Raw genomic sequence first — 21,515 nt, forward strand, 5'->3', positions numbered from 1 at the left:
TTATAGAAATACTATCAACAATTCTAAAACTTAAATAAAATTGAACAATCCCTCAAAAGAAACAGACTGCAAAAAAATTAAGAAGAAACAGGTAGATGCAATAATCCTATAACTGTTAAATAAATTGAATTTGTAGTTAAAATTCTCTCCAAAAGAACCCTCCAGGCCCAAGTGATTTTGTTAGTGAATTTTATCAAATATATAAGGAAGAAATACTACCCCGTTCACAAAATCCTCTGCAGAAAATAGAAGACTTCTTTGCTCGTTTTTTTGTGGTCAATATTATTCTAATGTCAAAACCAGACAAAGATTTTACAAGAAAAGTACTAAAAAGTATCTCTCGTAACACAAACACAAAAATCCTTTAAAAAAGTGTAACTAATTGAATATAGCAATATAAAAAGAATAATCTATCTTAATCAAGTGGAGTTTATCCCAAGAATGCAAACTGATTAACAATTAAAACTTAATGTAATTCACTAAATAAACAACAAAAAAGATCATTTTAATAGATAAGAAAAAGGCATTTGTGAAAAATTCAACATCAATTCATGATTTTAAAAAACTCTCAGCAAACTTGGAATAGGAAAGAATATCTACAAATAGATAAAAGCCTTCAAAAAATTAAAACTATAAAACTAACATAACACTTAATGAGAGAAGATTGAAACCTTTCCTTTCAAAATCAAGAGCAGGGTAAAAATTTCCTTTCTCACCGCTTTCATACAAATCATACTAGCAGCCTTAGTGCAATAAGATAAGAGAAAGGAAGGGAAAAAAAGTATCTATTCACAGATGGTATGATTTTCTATGCAGAAAATTTCAAAGAATACACAAAAAACTCTTCTAAGAACTAATAAGTACATTCATCAAAATTACAGAATGTAAGCACAATGTATAATGGTCAATCATATTTCTACATACTAGCAATAAACAATTAGAATTTGGAAATTAAAAAATTATAATAACACAAAAATAACACAACTTGTGTGTGTGTATATCTGTGTGTAAACAAAATATATAAAGGATCTCCATGCTTAGAACAACAAAACTCTGATGAAGGAAGTAAAAAAAGATAAATAATTGGAAATATGTACTGTGCTCATGGATTAAAAGACTCAATATTATTAAGGTTTCAATTTTTTTCCAAATTGATCTATAGAGTTAATGCAATCCCAATTAAAATCCCAGCAATGACTTTTGTTGATATCCACAGGTTTATTCTAAAATTTATATGGGAAGATAAAGGAAATAAAATAACTTACACGATTCTGAAACAAAAGAACAAAGTTAGAAGACTCCCAATATCTGTTTTCAAGACTTACTGTTATGCTACAGTATTCAGGATTATGTAGTATCAGTAATAGGACAGGCACATAGATGAAAGGAACAAAATATGAAGCCAAGAAATATAACCATTCTAACATAGTCAAATGATTTTGACAAAGGTACAAAGGCAAACTGAAAGAAAGGATAGTGTTTTCAACAAATTGTGCTGAAACAATTCAATCTCTATATGCAAAAAAATTGAACCTTGGCAAAAAAACTCACACCTTATACAAAAGGTAATTCGAAATGGACCATATACATTAATATAAATCCTAAAACTATAAAATGTCTAGAAATAAATAGGAAAAAAATCTGTGTGAATTTGGATTTTTCAAGTAGTTTTTAGACATGACTCCAAAAGCAAGGTTCATAAAAGAAAAAAAATTATAACTTGGATAAATTATCAGAATTAAAATATTTTGCTTTGTAAAAGATACTGTTGACATATTTCAAAAGACAGGTCATATCCTAGAAGGAAACAGATGCAACTCACATACATGATAATGTACTTTTATGCAAATGTATAAAGAACTCTCAAAACTCTACAAAAATCAGCAATGAAAAATGTTCATTTTAAAAAGTGGGGATGGGATAAAGCTTTAAACAGATAATCTACCAAAGAAGATATGCAAATGAAAAATAAGCACATGAAAAGATACACAGCAACATTAGTCATTAAGGAAATGCAAATTAATCTCAAGGACATACAACTATTACAAGTACTAGAATGGTTAAAACGAAAAAAATAAGTGACAACACCAAGTGTGATAAAGATTAAGAGCAACTTGGTAGGAGGCATTTACGTATAAATGTGTAAATGCACATTTAACCCATAACTCAGCAGTCCCACACTTAGACATTTACCCTAGAAAATTGTAAGAATATACCTAGAAACACTTGTACATGCATATTCATAGGAGTATTGTTTACCAGGTCCAAAAATTGGAAACAATGAAAATGTCCTTCAACATATGATTGTAAAAAGAAACAGTGGTACATTTCTACAATAGAACTCTACTCAGTAATAAAAAGGAAAAGATTATGAGTTCACCCAGCAATATGAATGAATCTTAAATGTGTTTTTCTAAGTGAAAGAAGCCAGACTAAAAAGAGCTTTATATTGTATAATTTCAATTATATAACATTCTGGGAACAATGCAAAACGATAGTCAGAAAGGTACCAGGGTTGGATCTGAGGGGAGGAGTTGGCCACAAAAGGGTAGCATGAGGGAATTTGGGGGGTGACAGAACTTTTGCAAGTAAGTACATGACTATGGTTTTGTCAACACCTATAGAATTATGCACTGAAAAGAAGGAATTTTACTATATGGAAACTTTAAAACAAAATAACTGGAATGTCAAGAGAACCCAAGATGAAATGTAGACTCTGGCAGTTTAATCTTACTGTATTATAAATGAGTAACATCCACACGAACAGAGGTGGAAAAGAAAGGAGTTAATCTGAATAACCTTAAAAAACCTTATGTTGACTGGATTACGAAAATAGCTGATTAGAAACTATAAAAAGAAGAATAAAAATAAAAATAAATGGAGTCCAAAGAAAAGCTGGTAAGAGTCCATGACTCATTCCTTATGATCTCTAGGCATGAGGAGAGCTTCTCTTTCACTTACTTGACAAGCTCTTCCTGGAATTAGCCTTGCCTGCCTCTTCTCATCACTGGAATTGTAGGGTCAGAAAAGTATAAACCCACATGAAGAGTAAAGGGTTCAACATGCCACGTGGAATACTGACATCCAAGTACAGGCTGGCCTCTGGTATCGCCCAAAGGATTCCCAGTAGCTTCACTGCCACTTCACAGGTCACCCAAAGCTCCACTTAGTTTAGTTTGTTGACTGACTTTGTCTCTATATCTAGATTCCTTTCAGGGGAACACAGTGATGGCTGGTTAAGGAAACTCAAAGTTTATAATTCTAGGATTTCACAAATTAGTTTTCTTTCTCTACCCTTCCTGCCTGCATTTAAGACACAATAGACATTTCACACATATAACAAAAGTATGTAAAAGAAGGAAAATTGAACAGATATGTCTTTCTACTTAAGCTGGGCTGTGGTCAGTATGAAAATTTAGAGTTAGAAAATACTACACCTGATCTATGTTGCTTCAATATTGCCTTTTTATAAATCAATTCTATTCAAGTCATGTGCAAAATTCAACAGTATCCTTGCAGTCCTTTTCCTCTAGGTGAAATTTATACAAATTCACAAGTGTTTCTAGGGAAATCATATAGCATAAAAACGATGATATGTGGCACGCTTGGCATTTTGTACATATAAGAAATTTGAAAGGAAGTTACTTTTCCAGCAATATGACCAAAAGGTTTCATGTGCAATTTTTAAAATCATAATATATTTATACTCTCTTTTTCATGGATATGTTGGAACACTTCAGCTACGTAATTTAGTAATTATCTTTACATCCCTCTGTAAACTCTCAATTCAGGAGCTTAAAAATTGTTCAAAAATTAACACATTCAATTGATTAATTCAGACAAAAACTAAATGACTAGAGAAAAAAGATTGTAGCAATTTCTAAGATAATTTCTACTACAGCAATAAATACTTACTATAGCAATAGTATTTACTATAGCAATTGTTTGTTATTATAGCAATAAGTACTTCAAAATCATGTCTGCGTATATGTGTGTGTGAGAGAGACAGTTTACTGACACTGAGAAAGAACACAGATATACTACACATTTTAATAAGAAGAGCATACTTGAGTAACCAAATCTCATGTTCTCTGTAATATTATTTCCAAACACTTTCTTAATTTTCTGCATTGTAATTTGTCTAGAAATGTAATTTCTCTACGAAGATTGAAATAATTTTCATTTTAAGGACTATATATGCAGTTTGTTTTGATTGAGGCACAGAAACTTGTGAAGTTTTCAGTGCACAATGGTCTTTCAATATATATCTTATGACTGAATTAGAGAAGCAATCGAGTAGAGCTTATCTTATGAGGAGAGGAAAGAAGGCCATGTTAGGGCAAGAATTTACTATCCAATGATGAGAGATGGTAAAGAGACACTGAAATCTTAGCATAAACATCACAAAAAGCTTGCTTAGTGAGGAGAAGAAGGGAAATTTGTTCCACTGAATGGTGATATAGTTTGGATGTGTGTCCCTGCTCAAATCTCATGTTGAATTGTAATCCCCAATATTGGAAGTGGGGCCTGGTGGGAGGTGATTGGATCATGGGATGAATTTCTCCTGAGTGGTTTAGCACCATCCTCTTAGTGATAAGTGAGCTCTTGCTCTGAGTTCACATGAGATCTGATCATTTAAAAGTGTGTGACACCTCCCGCCACCCCAGTCTCTTTTTCTCTCTCTCCTGCTTTCACCATGTGACTTGCCTGTTCCCCCTTCACTTTCCACTATGATGGGAAGTTCCCCAAGGCTTCACTAGAAGCCAAGCAGGTACCAGCACCATGCTTCCTGTAAAGACTGCTGAACCATGAGCCAATTAAACTTCTTTTCTTCAAAAGCCACCCAATGTAAGGTACTTCTTTATGGCAAGGCAACAACAGTCTAATACAAGTGATATTTACAGACTTTGAGCTATGACTTAATTGCTTTCTGATTTTAAGCTCCATCTTCCAAAAATTTTAGTAGCTCCTTTCTATCACTGTTTATTTATGCCTGTCTGTTTCACTGAACATCAGTTCTCTTAATCAGTAATGCATCTTACTCACCCTGGTTCCACTACCGCCTGAGCCCAGTGACTTGCAAACAACAGACATATAGTAAGTAATTATCATTTGGGTTTGATTAAATTTTACTAATGGTTCATATTTTCCTTGCATGTCTGGTCTCTTTTCTACTAAGAAAATCCCTAAACATTTGGGTTTTTTTCTCTTCTTTTGCTTCTCTTTTTTTGCTAAACATTCTGATATTTTTGGTGACAATTTCAGGTTGACTAATTTGGGACATGGGAGGTGCAAAATCCTGCCAACGGAAGGTCTGATGGATGAAACAGTACTTTGGTACAGAACAAATCAGAAATTTAATTTCATTTTGAGCTGGTGGAAGCTTTCAGTTTATAGCCTCTGGCTCCTCTCCTCAGTGTTTCGTAGAGAAAGCCTCTCCCTGTCTTTCATCTCTTCTGAAGAGGTCTTTTTCTTTGGCTACAGGTGGGATTTTTTTTGACAAATAATTGTGTCTGTCTGCTGTCTACTGTGAACTTCTACTAGGAAGCCTTTGCAAACTCTACCCTCTTCAGAAGACTCACCATGGGGTGCTTCTCTTGATTTGAATAATTTATTGGTCTGTCTCTTTTTTTCTCATCCTCTTGTGAGGGACTTGGAGGAGCAGATCTCAGTTCTATAGCTAAACCAACTTTAATTCAGGCAGACCTTCAAGAGATACACAGCACAATTCCAGCAGTTTCAAGGCTGTGGAGACTCAGAGGTTCCAGTTAATTGAACACCTGAGGGTATCGGAGAGAGACCCTCAAAGGTAGCAGCAGTCTCTGAGCTGATGGGCATTTTAATATGTCTGCTTGTTTATACCTTACAGAGTTGACTCCTGTAGTTCTCATTTTCAGCTAAGTTTAGTCATTGACATTGAAGAGTGAAGAGGATGAATCAGAAATAAAGAAATAAAAGAGACTAAATATGAGGCGATAAAGATTAGGTGCAGTGGTAGCAAATTTCCCAACATTAATCACATATTTCTTTAAATCCATTTTTGGTTGAACCTGAATAGTGTAGACTAAATAAAGGTCGAAGAATGATCTTAATGAAAATAGAACTTTTTGTCCCAGAGGTTACCACCATCCTGAGGTCATGTTTTACTGTGACTCTGAACAAATGGAGAACCCCTACCCAGAGAAAGTAAAATAAAAGTAGACAGGACTTAATCTTGTGTAATTCTATGGATTCTTAGTTTAATCTTCCATCTCAGCATAAGGCAAAACAACAGTTTCTTAAAGAGCTCTCTTTATTTGCTCCCTTCGGCGAGAGCTGTGTTTACCAGAATACGGGCAGTTCCTCTCAGGATAAATGCCTCTATTTTACAGATTCGCAAATAATCTACAACTAAACCCAACACATTATTAGCTTTTCTAATAAGCAAACAGCACAAAGCTTTACAAAACAGAAATGCAGAAAGGACCCTATTGGAGGCTTGGTGTGCTCACTCTACTGGATTCCAATTGATTGCTTAACAATAGAAGGCCACAGAGGAACCTGCTGGAAATAGGTTTCTGCCTTATCTACGTAGCTTAATTGACACCACATATGAACACATCCCAGGAAGGCCACATATGATCATGAAAATATTCTATGGATAATTCATCTTTGTTTTCATGTCACCGAGTCTTACCAACTTAGCAAATAAGCATAGAAAATTTTCAGAGATTAAAAGACAGGTTTATTGTCCACGGTGATAGGAGAAGGCACTGTTAACTAAAGAAAAAAAAAAATCCCAATCTCCTGAGCCATCCATCTGTAACAATATTTTGGAACTATGAAACTTCTCATTTTACCACATTCCATATACAAATGATGAAAAGAAAAGCTACTTGGTCGAAAAATAATTTATATGAAAAGCGCAGAACAAACCCAAAAAGGAAATTAATCAGATTACTTTCTCTCCTTCAAGTGATTGTTACAGATGTTTCACAAGTCTCTGGACATCTGCTGTTCATCAATTCTAACAAATACATGGTGTCACTATAAAGCCAAAGCGTTAGTCTCATATTTACAACCCAGAGGTTTTCTACATCTTTTTTTCCTGCTTTGCTTCTGCAAATTAGAATTCACAAAGAATTAAATATCTTAGGCCGCGTTTATTCTATAGTAGTAGAGGTAGATCCTTCAATTCAAGGCATCAAAAATGGAGAAATTCATGATTTATAATCAGCAAAAGAAACAGCAAAGGATAACATATTTTTGTTAATCATCTAATTGGTTAATTTTTTAATCTGGTATTTATTTCCCTAAGACAAATAAAGCCTATGTCAATTAACTTTCACTCCATAACCATTCATTACAGAAAGCAGTTTAAGGGATGCAGAATTATCTGTTAAATCAATACCCAATTTATTAGCTGTCTTGACTTTTAGCAAGTTTAAGATTACTTTTTATAATAATTCCATCTTTGGATTGTTTAATGCTCAGATATAGAAAAAATCTTTTGAATAGAAGAAATTTTAATTAGTAACAATTAAATTCATAGATCTTGAAAAATTATATATGTGGATTTACATAAGCAGTTTGTACCTAACTCCAGAAACTTAAAATATTATATAGTGACATTTACAAAATCTGAGTCCAAGGAACAAAAGTTATTGACACAAGGGATATAATTATAAAAACAGACATTTTTACCTTTTAATTTCATGAATTAAGTAAAGTAAGAAGAATAAGGAAAGAAATAAGTCTACGTGTTGATATGTAAATAAAAACGCAAACGTATTTTGCCGTTGTTTAAATCACCCATTATGAATAAGTGCTTTTGTTTTCCATGTTCCTGTGGGATATATCAGGTCAAATGTCAGTTCTGTCCTCAAAATGTCCTCTTAAAATCCTGTCTCTCCTTCCTCCAAGAGCAGGTGCATGAAATAAACCAGCAGGCAGTCAAAGTTGAAATTACATTTGTACGTCCTAAATCATGACATTCAGTCTTGAAGAGAAAGAAGAAAGCACAGATGTCTTTTCACCAAAGGACCTATCTCTGTGGAGAATAAAGTGGTGGGGGGGGGGGGGACAGGAAATCGCAGAGACACAACACATTCCTGTTTGCTCCAACTGAGTACTTCCACAGACCTTCTTTGTATTAGACAGAATGGAGATCAGACTCTCACACGTGTCCAGGCCAGGATCAGTGCTGCAGATTCTCAGCAGTTCTCTGTGTTCAGTCTGCTCTCCTGAATTAACATCATTTTATATTTGATCATAATGAATCTCAGCTCCTGCATAAGCAGGGAAAAAATTTAGGTTACTGAGAGAGGGAGGGGAAAACCCTGCTGAGACGTGCATGTGGGCTACTTTTGGACTATCCCTTTGAATACGGTGTCCAATGCCATTGTCCTTCCATACAAATGATTTTCTACTCTCAAATAAGCTCAGCAACTTTCCTAGAATAAACATTTGAACAACTTTTAAAAGAAGCTATTTAGGGATTTAGAAATTTAATTGGAACATTAAAATTAAAATGTGCACCTGCATTTTCTTTCATCTTCAAAGTAAAAATCCAGGATATTTCCCAAATTATGCTGCTAATGTATGTTTTGCTTTCTCTTTTTAAATGTTTCAAACATATTTCTAGCCTTTTGAAAAATAAAATTCAAAAACACAGAAAAATAAAGTAAAAATTAAGTTGACATATAACCTATCTTCTTTTTAAAAAATACTATCAAGAAGGGAAAATCCTACTCCAATCCCATTGCCCAAATTGAAGATTTGGTTCTTAACTTTCCAGGCTTTTTATTTCTTGATATATAAGAGTATGTGTTTGTGTATATGTATGTATGTATGTATATACACATATTAACAAATATTTATGCCAATATATGTTTTACACAATTTGATCATATTTTATCTAGAATTTGTGTTTTAAATTATTTAACAAAATATCCTAAAATATATTTTCATAGTCCTAGCTCCTACAGTGGGCACTAAGTTTTAGGCTAATTTTTAAACCACAGGGTATAGATTTGAATTCCTAATTTGTAGAGTGCTTTAGACATTTAGCTTTCTATTTCTAGTATTTGAAAGAGTGAAAAAAAAAAAAAAAGATTTTGTTACAGAAAAATACACACCGCATTAGAGAAGCAAGCAAAACCGGACTATGCCTTAAAGTCCAATGGGTTTGCTGACTGACAGTACCTGCTGAATTCCTAGAAAAACCTCTGTTCGTATAACTGATTTCTATACAAAGCGGACTTCACTATTCTGTGTGAATTCTGTGAAAGTTTTCACAAAGGAATAAGTTTAAATACCATCCTAAGAAGGAAGACGCACTCTAAATGATACAGCATCTTCTCCACTAAATCTCATTAGGCAGACACTTAGAGGTCACCATATCGAATCGTTTCATTCAATGACATTTCATTACTGTTTTTGAAACCAACGACAACAAAAAAAATCAACCATTCGTTTAGAAATATGTTATATTTGTTTCCCTTAATTTAAAAAAGCCAATAAACAAATTCTGGTACCTTACGTCATGCAATGTATTTATTCAGTGACAAAAAGAAATGAGCTGTCAAGGCATGAAAATGCATAGTGGTAAGTGGAGGATGCCAGTCTGAAAAGTTACATACTATATGAGTGCAACTACATGGCATTCTGGAAAAGACAAAACTATAGAGACAGTAAAAACATTAGTGGATGCAGCCGGGCGCGGTGGCTCACGCCTGTGATCCCAGCACTTTGGGAGGCCGAGGCTGGCGGATCACGAGGTCAGGAGATTGAGACCACGGTGAAACCCTGTCTCTACTAAAAATACAAAAAATTAGCCGGGCAGGTGGCGGGCGCCTGTAGTCTCAGCTACTCGGGAGGCTGAGGCAGAGTGAGACTCCGTCTCAAAAAAAAAAAAAAAAAAAAGAAAAGAAAAGAAAAAGAAAAATATATTAGTAGATGCTGGAGTTCAGGAGGAGTATAAGAGAATGCAAAGTACAAAACATGGGATTTTTAGGACTGTGAAATTACTCCGTATGATACTATGATGGTGGATACAAGACATTATGTATTTATAAAAACCCACTGACAAATAGTAAGACAAATAGTAAACTCCTAGGTAAACTATGAACTAGAGTTAATAATCTATCAGTATTGGCTCTTCAGTTGTAAAAATGTACCACACTAATGCAAGATGTTAATGATAGGGGAAAAGGGGTGGGGAGTGTAGGAGGTGTGTAATATGGGAAATTGTGCTTTTTGCCTGTTTTCTGAAACCTAAAGCTGCTCTGAAAAATAAAGTCTATTAACTGAAAAAATGAAAGGGAAATAAAGAAGACAGCTTGAGGGTGAAGTGCTGCACCCCCCAACCTTATTGTTCACTAGGATTTGTGATAAATTCATGCCTGTGTTTCGAATTCTCCAATGGAATGCACTGATGATCTGTTTCTTATTACGTTTTCTACAATAATTTACTAAATAATTTCCTTTTGCATTACTTTTAGGGGAAAAAAAGGAAAAGCAGAAGAAAAATATGTCTGAACCAGTCCCCAAATTTGGCTAAAGTTTGGGAAGACATAAAGAGAAAGGAGCAAGTATTAATTGTGCCTGAGATGAAATGCCTTGCGTTAAGGTTTGTTCTTATTTCGGGGTCTTCTGGCTTGTTGGCATCAGCTGTGTCCCATTTATAATGTAGACGTTAAACAAGATTGTCCAGTTTAAAGTCTGCTGGCTGCAGCCAAAACACTGCAGGCAGACGACATATAGGTAATCTCTTTGCCTCTCAAGTATTAGTGCTGAAATCTGGATTGTAATGATTGGCTCAAGCATGTTTGAACTGGTGTCAGGAAAATGGATCCGGATTTCTACAGGCAACTTTATATAAGTAAACATCACAGTAGATGTGATCCAGGGGTAAGATATTGGGAGATGAAATGCAGCGCAGGTTGCATTTCAATGTAAGAGAGCAGTCAGCTGGGGATTGAGCCTAAACAGTCCTTGGACATATGTTCAGGAAAATGGCCCCTGCTATAAACCATGTAAAAATAATGAGAAGAATCTTCGCATAGATTTCTGCAAGTGGCAGAGCTCAAAAAGAAACAGTTGCTTTAAAAACTTATATTTTCCATTCACACAGCTTCCATATTAAAATATGCTATATTCCAGAGGTTTTTATCTTCATAAAATCACCCTGTATGCAGTTCCTAGCAGAGTGAACAAATACAGCAAAATACTTTTTTAACAAGCAAATAAAACCTTGCAATTTAATTTTGTTGAAAATCAAATTTTAATTTAACTAGTATAGTATTTTGCTCTCTTGTCTAAGTTTATTTTAGATTATGAAGTGCCGAAAATATGGAAACAAACTAAATGCCAATCATCAATGGATGAACAGATAAAGAAAGTATAGTATATCAAGGGAAAATAAGTCATTATATAAAATAGATACCTGCACACGTTATATTTATCACAGAGCAATTCACAATTGTAAAGATATGGAATCAACCTAAGTGCTCATCAACTGATGAGTGGATAAAGAAAATGTGGCATGCATATATATAAAGACATACACACACACACACACACACACACACACACACACACACCATGAAATAATATTCAGCCACAAAAAAGAACAGAATCATGTATGAATGTATTTTGCAATAACTTGGATGGAACTATAAGACATTATCCTAAGTGAAGTAACTCAGGAATGAAAAGCAAAAAATCACGTGTTCTCACTTGTAACTCGGAGCTAAGCTGTGGATTGCGTAAAGGCATGGATAGTAGTATAGTGGACATTGAAGACTCAGAAGTGGGAAGGGTGGGAGGGAAGTGAGGAATGACAAATTACCTATCAGGTATAATGTATACTGCTCAAGTGATGAGTGCATTAAAAGCCCAGGCTTTACCAGTATACAATTCATCCATGTAATCAAAAACCACCTGTACCCCTAAAACTATTGAAACATTTTTTTAAATTGGTAAAACACCTGAGTAGACATCTGTCAAAAAAGACTTGCAATGGCCAATAGGTATATGACCAAATTCTCAACATCAGTAATCACTAGGGAAATGCAAATCAAAACTACAGTAAGATATCATCTCATTCAAATTAGAATGTCTATTACCAAAAACACAAAACATAATAGGTGTTGGTGAGGACTTGGAGAAAAGGGAACCCTTATACACTGTCAGTTGGAATGTATATTACTGCAGCCATTATGGAAAATGGTATAGAGATTCCTCATAAAATTAAAAATAGAACTATGATATGATACAGCAATCCCACTACTGGGTATATATTAAAAGGACATGAAATTAGTATATTAAAGTGATATCTGAACTTCCAAGTTTCTTGCAGCAGCATTCATAATAGCTAAATATAGAATCAATCTAAATGGCCATTGGTGGATGAATAGACAAAGAAAATGTGATGTATATCTATACAATGGAATATTATTCAACCACAAAAAGAAAAGCCTGTCATTTTTAGTAACATGGATAACCTGGGGGGACATCAGATTATGTAAAATAAGCCCAGTACATCTCACTTATATTTGGAATCTTAAAAAGTCAATCTCATAGATGTAGAGAGTAAAATGATGGTTACCAGAATCTAGGATGGTTATGGAATAGGGGGATGAAAGGGGTGTTGGTGAAAAGATTTATAATTATAGTTAGAAGAAATAAACTCAAGAGACCCATTAGACAGCAAGGTGACTATAGTCAATAACAATATATTGTCTTTTTGAAAAATACAAAAAGAATGATAGTTAAGTGGTCGTAACACAAAAATGATACCTATATAGGGAAATGCATTTGTTACTTCAGTAGATTTAACCACTCCACAATGTATATACACTGCCAAACATCATATTGTACAAAATAAATACATACAATGTTATCTGTCAATTTAAAAAAATTGAGTTAAAATCATTTAAAAATCTAAAAAAAGGAAGTGTTGTATGTATACCACATTTCTCTGTGCGTGTGTGTGTAGAATCACTCTAAGTAGTCATCAATGATGAACAGGCAAAGAAAATGTGGTATATATACACAATGGATAATGGACATACACACACAAAATGGACTATCATTTAGCCTTTAAAAAGAAGGTAATTCTGCAATATATGACAAAGTGAGTGACCCTTGGGGATATTGTACTAAGTGGAATAAGCCAGTTACAGATGGACAAATGCTGCATTATTCCATTTACATTAGGTACATAGATAAATAGTCAAATACATAGAAGCAGAGAGTAGAACAATGGTTACCAGGGGCTGAAAAAAAGGGGAAATGAGGAGTTGTTCAACTGGTATAATGTTTCAGTTGTGTAAGATGAATTAGTTCTAGAGATCCACTGCACATCATAGTGCCTATAGTCAACAATACAAAATGCTGTACACTTAAAAATTTCTTACCAGAGTAGGTCTCATGTTAAGTGTTCTTACCACAATAAAGTGTTTTTAAATACAAATATGAAATGTTTTTGCAAACATTAGAATTGTGCTGTCTTAGAACTTGGCACATGTGCCTGTGGGGGATGAAAATAGTGATGCTGTCCACACTCCTAACAATCATTATGACTAGATATTATACTAATTACAGTAGCAATGGCAATTAAGTTTCTGTCCACTAACTTGGGGAGCTCCCACTAGATTGTAATTTTAGGATAGCTATTTTTTTCTAAATATTCCAGAATCAGTGCAAAATAGTGCTATCATTTGAATGTGTCCCCCAGAATTCATGTGTTGAAAGCTTAATCTCCAGTGCATCAGTGTTGGGAGCTGGTGCCTCAAGGGTGTTGTTTAGGTCATGAGGGCAGAAGACTCATGTATAGATTAATGCCATAATAAAAAGGACTCTTGGAAATGGGTTTGTTCTCTTTCTCTTTGCCCTTCCAACTTTTGCTCTGTGATGACACAGTAAGAATGCCCCAACAAGATGCCAGCACCTTCATCTTTGAGTTTCCAGCCTCCAGAACTGTAAGCCAGTAAATTTCTGTTTACTGTAAGTTACTCAGCTGCAGGTATTCTGTTACAGCATCCCAAGACAGACCTACAGGAAAACATTAAGCCCAATGTACTATATTAGGCCAATGCACAGTAGTTCCCCATTATTCATTATTTCGCCTTCCACAATTTCAGTTACCCTGAGTAGCCTGAAGAAATCACTCACTGCCCCACTCTGTCCCCCACAGGATGTGAATCATTCCTCTATTCAGTGTATCCACATTGTATATGCTACTTGCCCATTAGTCACTTAGTAACCATCCCAGTTATCAGATCAAAACCAAACATAATATATATAGGGTTCGCCACCATTTGTGGTTTAAAATATCCACTGGAGGTCTTAGAACATATTCCCTGAAGACAGGGTAGACTACTGGACTCTGTGACAGTCATATTCAAAAAAGCTAACACATACTTTGAGGAACACTCAGATTTGTTTCAGTCATAACAAATGTGCTCTTAATTATCCTGTATACCTTCAACGAAATTAGTTTAAAACAAATCCTACTCAAAAACAATCTCAGGCTCAGTGTTGGCACAGACTTTAGAGATTAGTCTCAATTTCACTAATTCTCTTTAAATCAGAGTTTCTCATCTGTGTTGCTATTAACATTTTGAGCTAGACGAGTCTATATTTGAGCATCGTCTTGCACAATGTGGGATGTTTAGTAATATCCCTGGCCTCTATCTACCAGATGCCAATAGCACTCTTCTATCAGTGTGACAACCAAAAATGTCTCAGACACTTCAGAATTTCCCTGGGGGAACAAAATCACCTGAGCTAGAATTACTACTTGAAATCTTTCCCAGGCATTTTCCTCCAGAATCTGATTGAATATATATATATATATATATATATATAATGATAGAAAAATTTCTATTAATGAGGGTTCCAACTAAACATTTATAACTTTAATCAGCACTCAAATAAAGGTGACTGATATGTCATTTAGATCACTGCATTTATTTATTCAACACCCTCTACTACCACCTAAAAAACCACTTGTCTTTCAAGACTCATATCAAAGGTAAGAGCTTCACAGAGCTTTTCCTGACCTCACCTCAAATATAAAAGTGACTCCTCTCCTGAGTGTTTCCCCTGAGTCCCCTTCCTCCTCATTTTTCCTTCCTTTCACTAAAAATAATAATAATAATAATAAAATAACTCCTGTATGTGCTGGGCACTCTTCTAAGTTCTGGAGTTAAAGTACTAAGCAAAGCAGACCAAAAAAAAAAAAAAAGAAAACACCAAACTCTCCCTCATGGAGTTTGTATTCTGTAATGAAGGTGGACAATGACAATTATTTTTAAAAAATTATATGAAAAAAACTAAATAGAAAGTAGGAGGATTTAAATGTTACAAAGAATCATCAAGCCCTCACTGAACAGGTGCTGTTTGAGGTAAGGCAGGAAAGTGATAAAGGATGAGTCACATGGTGATAGGATGGAAAATCATGTCGGACTGAAAGAGTGGCACCTATAACTGGAAGGCTTCATTGTGCTTCATTCTTTATATGTCCTTCTCACTTATTAACACATCAAGAGAAATAAAGTTGCTTGTTTTGGTTATTCATACAATGCTCAGCATATACTCGGTACTTAATATATTTTTTTTCCATAAATGCAAACATGTTTTAAATACCTACTGCAAATATAAGTATCCTAACTGGAAAGGTCAGTAAGTGTTACTCAATTCACACTTCTTTAATTTGGGACTGTATGAAAATGTCTAAACATATGTTATGGAATTCTCTATTGATCTATCTATCCATATATCATCCAACTCCATAGCTATTTAACTAAAGCAAATGTCCATATAACAAACCAAAATGACATACAGTAGGATTCTGCTATTAAGTTCAAGGTTTTTTTATACCTTGCTTTTTCCACTATAACTGATGAGAACTCTTAGTCAGGTGCTAACAAGTCTGGTATTTTCCTTTCTCCTGGTCCAGTTTCTATCCCTTCTAAGCTGTTCAGTTCTGCTAAGAAACTGGATCTTGCCAATTAAAAGACAGGTTAGCTAGCCAAGTATGGATTGTTTCTTCCTTTTATCAAGGGATTTGTAACTTTTGTGAAAAAATCCCCAATCTCTTTATCTCTGACTACACAGAGTTCACGCTGCAAATGAGCAATCTTTCTGAGATGATTAACTCTTATGTGTTCTCAGCACAAAATAACATTTTCTCCCGGAGACTGGCTTTCCCTTCACTCTGCAAGAGACAGTGAGAGACACTCTCTCTCCCTCTGCTTGCAGTGCTGTCTTGTGTGTCATTGTTTTCCATTGACCTGTCCCATAGCAATGAGAGTGCTGTGGTTTCCTGTGCCTCTGGTCAGAGAGAGGAAGTGCCTGGTTGATGACTGAGACAGCGGGAGTAATTCCAGTATTCATGCCTCGCAACACAATAGCCATCCTCCCAGCTGCAGCCACCCAGGGGTTTGTATTCCCAGACAGTTACGATCCCAGTAGGAAAGTGATGCCACATTCAGCTTGGCATAATTTGTAATGACTTTAACAAAGAAAATATTTGCAAAGATGTGGTCAGAGAATAAGGAATTCACAAAGAGGGGTGTAGTACAAAAGGGCTAAGAACATGGCACTGGATAGGCCTGAGGAAGCAAGGAGGGGGAGCAGTCACTGTAATCTCACAGGAGCTACAGTTTTGAGTCACACAGTCTGCCTGCAGTAATTACTTGCAGAAAAGAAGCAAAGGAATATACACTCCAACCTCACTCTTCATCCTTCCTTTTTTTCTTTCCCTCCACCGAGTTCAAGGGACCCTATTAATGTAATCCACAAAGACTGGCTCCTTCAGCCTCGCAGTACAAAGGATGGAGTGTGAGTAGCAAGTGGAAGATGCCCAGCGCATATCATCACGGTATTTCACTCCCATTATATTTTGGTTGACATTCACATATTAGAGATGTGAGATTTTCCCAATCCAAAATACTTATAAGATTGTGATATCATAAGCTATTGAAGTTAGCTATGACATTAGTAATCATTTAATCATAAAAATTCTCAAGCATATGAAGATTGTAAATGCTTGCCCCCCAGTGTACAATGGCAGATCTGGGACAATAAATCAGATCTCCTAAATTGCAGCCCACTATGAAGTGCTCTCATTTGAGAGGCAAATAGAGATCTAAAATGGCAAATGCGATTTAGGCCTTCTTGCAATATGTGATATATGTTTGTGTTTCCCTCCTTATATATACATATATATATAATTATACAGAGGTAAATATATAAATATCAATATTTATCAAAGCTAGAATGATTGAAAAGCATACTTGACATGTCAAAAGGTATCTCAGAAATGAACAGGCAGAATTTCAAGTTTAGTCCAGTTTCATCTAATTGACCATAGGCATTGCACTTGATAAATTCATACAAGGGATTTCAAAATAGAGTTATTTTATTTTGCTCAGTTGAATATGCTTCAAATTCAATGCATGCTTCTAATAAGTCCCTCTCTATTACACTTAAAACATTATTATCATATTCTTATTTCTATCACAATCTCAGAAATATTTGATTTGAACATAATGTGCATACAATCTTTAGAAGTCTGACTTCTTTGCAGAATTACAAGAAGGTCTTACTTATTTGCTACTATTGGAGAACAAACATTACCAAGTAAACATATTTTTAGATAACTTAAAAATACACTCTAAATGATAGAACCTCTTCTCAGTAACACATAGTTTTTATAAATATCAGTTATTATACTAAACTGTATCCTATTCTCCTCAGAGTAGAAGGGTGAAAGCCTATTTGCCTCTACAAAAAATAATCTCTGGGTATTTTTTTTTTAATTCTGATATCAATTTTCTGAAGATTGCTGGCATCTTTAATCACTGCCAGTCTGTGAACTGTCAAGCCTTGTCAGCATACCTGTTTCTCATGTCACCTTCTTTGCAAATTAATTTTACCCAACCCAATCATGCATTTATTCAGTCAATAATGTTTAATGAATATCTTCTAAGTAAACTTCAAAGGGATTCAGTCAATATAAGTGAGCTTTCTAACAAAATTGCCCAAAGATAAGCTACCTGAAAATGTTGTAAATTTCTCACCATTGAGTGTGTTTAAATATATGTTGGATGACTGCAAAAAATGGATGCCAGAGAAGAGATTAGAGTATCACAAAGGTGTGGTATCAGAAAGTCAAATTTGTGTACTTTACACATATGAGATGCTTTAATCCTAACTAACAATTGCCACCAGATCCACCCTTTCTTACTCCCGTAGCCTTAGCTCACTTTAATTGTAGTTAACGACGCCTGAAACAGAACCCTGAAATTACTTATTTCTTAGTTTTCAGCCATTTCAAGGAAGAATGATTCACAGGTAAACCTTGTGTTCAGAAGTTAATGATAATTTGTGTCATTTCTTTAATAAATATTTTAAATTCATTTATTCTGCTAATGGTTCTTATTTACTCAATATTCAATACTGTGAAAAAGAATCAAGAGCAATAATGTATTTCTGTTTGACTCAAATATTTTTACACTCTCCAATTCAGCGCCCAATTAGCCTAGTGACGGCCGAACTCTTCTTCCATAATGCTTTGGCTATGAGAATGTCTTTAACTTCCAGTTTCTTTGCTTGTGGAAAGATGCAACTTCTTCTCCCTCCAAAAAAATTCCTTATTCAGTAACTTGCTAAACTTACTATCACTAAGAGTGAGAATAAGACATCATGTAAAATTGAAGCATGACTTAGTATGAAAGGCTATAAGGCCATGTATTGAATTCAGAATAGGTTAATTCACGTCACAAATATGTATGGAGTATCTATCAGGTCCTGGGCACTCTGCTAACAAGATTCATCTATGAACAAGACAGGCAAAAATGAACAAGATTATTTTTATATTTAGCATGTGTTATATACTAATAACTGCTAGGGAGAAAAATGTAAGGCAGGGAAAGATGATAGTGGGGTTGGACAGTGATGTGCTAAGATTTTGGTTCGGCTGGCCAGGGAAAGGTTTATGTAAAACCTGAGTTTGAAATAAAAACTTAATTAAAGAAAGGAGTTAACCTCGTGGATATATGGAAAAGAGCATTTGAGGCATAATGAAGATGAAGTGTGAAGCCCCTGAGGCAGAGCTGCCCAGGTATTTGAGAATGAGTGAGGACGCCAGGGTGGCTGGGGCTCAGGGAGTGAAGGAGCGTGGTGGAACATGTGGCCCACCATGTAGGTTTCAAAATCACAGCGCAAATATTTGCTTTTCCACAGTGTGTGACTGGGGACTTTTGAATAGAGGAATGATATGATCTAGTTTATGTTTTCATGGGATCACTCTGGCTGTTCCATTGAGACCAGACTGAAAGGGGTCTAGATGGAAGAAGGAATACCAGTCAGGAGATACAGTTACGATTCATGAGCAGGATGATGGCACTTGGGCCAGAGGATGGCAGTGGAGGTGGCAAGAAGTGTGATATGGTTTGCATGTGTGTCCCCACCCAAAACTCACGTTCAATTGTAATCCTCAGTGTTGTAAGTTGGGCCTGGTAAGAGGTGATTGGATCATGGGGGCAGTTTCTAATGGTTTAACACCATACCCCTGGGGGCTGTTCTTACGATATTGAGTGAGAAGTTCTCCCCAGATCTGGTTGTTTAAAAGTGTGCAGGACCTACCCACTCTCTCTCTTGCTTCTGCTCCCAGCCGTGTGAGGTGCCAGTCCCCCTTCACCTTCCTCCATGATTGAAAGTTTCCTGAGGCCTCCAAAGCCATGCTACCTGTACAACCTGAGGAACTGTGAGCCCATTAAACTTCTTTTCTGCATAAGTTGCCCACTCTCTGGCATTTCTTTATAGCAATGTGAGAACCAGACATATTTTATAGGCATTGATGACACATCCAGTGTGCACAATGAGTGCCAGAGAAAGTTCAAGAATGACACCAAGATTATCTGAGAATACATGGGAACCTAAAACTTATTTTGATTAACATTAAATTGTCAATCACCTGCCCAGGCCCAAGGGTCTCACCAAACAGAGTCATCCAAAATACATGTTAGCATGTTACATGTTTTAATTTATGAAGAAGCACAAAGCAGAACCAGGTAATGCTATGGGCAGTACAAACTCAACAGACAGAAATAGAGAAGATAATGTCTACAGAGAGGATTTGTGATGAAGCAGCATGATTAGTAATCTTTGCCTCTAAATGCAATTTTTAACACTGCCACCTTGACAGGCTAAAATATCTGGCTAAAATTAACTCTTTTATTTCTAATTATTTCCCCTCAGATTGGACTTTTCCTACTGTCCTCTTCCCAGCAGTCCATAACTATGCCTAGCAATTATTAACAAAATATGCTTTATTGAAACTTTGTACATGTTCCAACCCATATTATGCAAATAATAATAATAATAATAATCTCACGATGCTTGTTCTAGACTGAGTGTTAACTTTAAGGAGAACTCGTAACTAAAATAGTCACTTTTTCAATTGTGTGATTTAGGCCAATCATTTAAATGGTATATGTAAAATAAAATAAAATTACTTGCAAAGTGGTTTAGACTGTAATTGAGTGGTAGGAAGTATTCAGACGGGTTGGGTTTAAAGATATTTTAGGGGGGCAAATTTTATGCTCCTTTTATCCTAACTGCTTGAGTAAACTCACCAACATCTTATAATAACATTGTATTTCCTGTCTCCGTGTGAAGATTTATCACAGTGAATCTGGTGAGATAATCCCTGTAATAGTAGAAGTCATTACAAAGTAATTGCCTTGAAATGTGCTATAGAATGATGCGCACTTATCTCTCTTTCTTGCCAACAAATATATGAGTCTTTCACTGACTGAAAGACAGTAACACAATTCTTCTTTCTTCCCTCAGCACAGCCTCTTCTGATTGGGGGAAAAAAAATTACAAAAAAAAAATTGGTTCAAACTTCCCTGGCACACAATGCTGGCAGTATTGAGATGCAGAACTCTTTACCATAGTAGGAGATGTACCATCTCCTTTACATTGCTTTTGCCTGTTTAACACTTTGCTAGTTATTAATGACACATTTGAGATCATAGTGACCTCTTTCAGCCTCCTCAAGCAGAGGTAGCCTAGCTATGATAAAAACAAAATATCAAGTACAGCAGTATAATTCTATTTTGCAAACAAAATAGCTGGGTATTAACTACTTCGAAAGACTCTGTAGCCAAAACCTTCTCTCTGAAAAAAAAAAATGCCTTCATGTGGTGTGATTAGTAAAGTAGTAGCACTGCTCTAAAATGAGATTAATTTCTAATTTCAACATTTCAGTGATGTTGACCCACAACTTTCTTTTCAAGCTGCCTGAGACCTGAAATTTTGTTTGTTTTTCTTTATCAGTCTGTTGTTAATTTTTATTATTATTCTTGAATATTCACTCCTGAAGCCAGAATTACATTTGGTTCTTTGGGGTTTCAAATTGATTCAAAACTGACTGAAAGACAGTAACACAATTCTCTTTTCTCTCCTCAACACAGCCTCTTCTGATTGGGAAAAAAAAAAAAAACACAAAAAAAAGT

Source organism: Theropithecus gelada, chromosome 6, assembly GCF_003255815.1.
Source record: "Theropithecus gelada isolate Dixy chromosome 6, Tgel_1.0, whole genome shotgun sequence".
NCBI lineage: Eukaryota > Metazoa > Chordata > Mammalia > Primates > Cercopithecidae > Theropithecus > Theropithecus gelada.